Source organism: Chondrus crispus, genomic scaffold, assembly GCF_000350225.1.
Source record: "Chondrus crispus Stackhouse genomic scaffold, scaffold_78, whole genome shotgun sequence".
Taxonomy (NCBI): Eukaryota; Rhodophyta; class Florideophyceae; order Gigartinales; family Gigartinaceae; genus Chondrus; species Chondrus crispus.
In genome coordinates, this window is record NW_005178710.1 from 314879 (window position 1) to 315803 (window position 925).

The window sequence follows — 925 nt, forward strand, 5'->3', positions numbered from 1 at the left end:
GCGGTAGCCGTTCCGCGGGGTCCTCGTTTCGCTTAGGCCGCGGGAGGATAACTTCCTGGGATGCGCGTGGGTGCGCTGTCGTCGTCCGTTTGACAATGGTCTATGTGGACGGGCTTGTTTGCTCGTCGAGCGTGTTCAAATGAGTTGGGAGCGAGTATGACGATGAACGACATGACCGAGCAAGTGAGGCTTGGCCTCCGGACGACTTAGAGTATTGATGTCGTCGCCGCGGGCGAGGGAGGAGAGGTGAAGAGGAAGGGGGAAGAGAGAGGAATGTGCTCTGGTCGAGGTGGATTTCCTTACAGCGGTGCTTCAGTACTACAAATCGTCTCTTCCCTTCGCGCAGCGTCTCTCCGCATGCGACACCGTGCTCCTCTCCGCGCTTCCTCTCCGCGCTCATTGCCTCGCGGGCCCCCTCCTCCCTCCTCCGCCGACTTCTCATCCGCAATGCCGCCATGTGCGCGCCCCTCTGCCTCGCGCGCGCCCCATCCTCCTGCTCCTCCTCCTCCCCGCCAAGCGCTGCACCGTCCTCCCCGTCGCCACGCCGCAACCTGCGGGCTCCTCTCCGCCCCACAACGTGCGGCGCGTTGCCGCCCGCACGGGGGCGCGGAGCGGGCGTCCCTGACGCGCGGCGCCCCACATTTGCCGGCATTGCCGGCGGGGCGCTGCTGCCGCGCCGTGCGTCGCGATGCGTCGTCGTAGTGACTGCGCGCGGCCGGCGACACGTTGATATCGGCTATCAATAGCCGGCGTCGGGGCGATTGTGATTGGTGTCGCGAGGTGAAACAGGCGTCAGTCGGGCACGTGTCCGCCGCCGGAAGGGCGCGCACTACCGCACCCGCCGCCACGCCCCCGCAGCGCACACGCGACACTGCACCCCCCCGTCGAGCGCTCCTTACCCTCCGCCTCTTATAATTTCGTACCC